Source organism: Belonocnema kinseyi, chromosome 10, assembly GCF_010883055.1.
Source record: "Belonocnema kinseyi isolate 2016_QV_RU_SX_M_011 chromosome 10, B_treatae_v1, whole genome shotgun sequence".
Lineage (NCBI taxonomy): Eukaryota > Metazoa > Arthropoda > Insecta > Hymenoptera > Cynipidae > Belonocnema > Belonocnema kinseyi.
Genome location: NC_046666.1, coordinates 82,822,414 through 82,823,017, shown reverse-complemented (window position 1 = coordinate 82,823,017; position 604 = coordinate 82,822,414).

Sequence of the window (604 nt, the reverse complement as noted above, 5' to 3'; positions counted from 1 at the left end):
GTCTAGTTAGTCACCTGTCCTCTAGCACTACAGCACTGACAGCTGCGGGCTTCAAAAACCTTAAATGCGTTATTCTCAAAACTACTTTTTTAAAGTCCGTGTTCACTGCTATTTCAAAACTACTTTACCTATTCAACTCAAACTTGGTACACAATTTTCTACATATAAAATACCTCCCCCCAACGTTTGGTTAAAAATTATTTTTTAAAAATTAAGGGTGGTTTCCAGCCCCAAAATAGTGGAATTTTTCGTGGAAAATATCAGATTACACTTTAGATGACCACCAAAAATTTTACAATGCAAAAAAAAATAATAATCAGTGAACGATGGGGGGAGGATTTGATGTTACTTTGACTAAATTTAAATGGTTTTTGATTTCCGATAATTTCTGACCGAGATACAGTGAACACCGCGAATTGTTTTTTTTTTGCAAGACGTTCTCGGACAATCTCTGTCACCGGCTAGTTTTTAAATATTTTCAAATGAAAAAATTATTGAATATTGCCAAAAGTATACTTAATAATGGACAAACAGTTTAAATACATTTGCTCAATCCATGCTCTTAAAAAAAAATTCGCAAAAAGAGTGTTTTTTACGCTGAAAC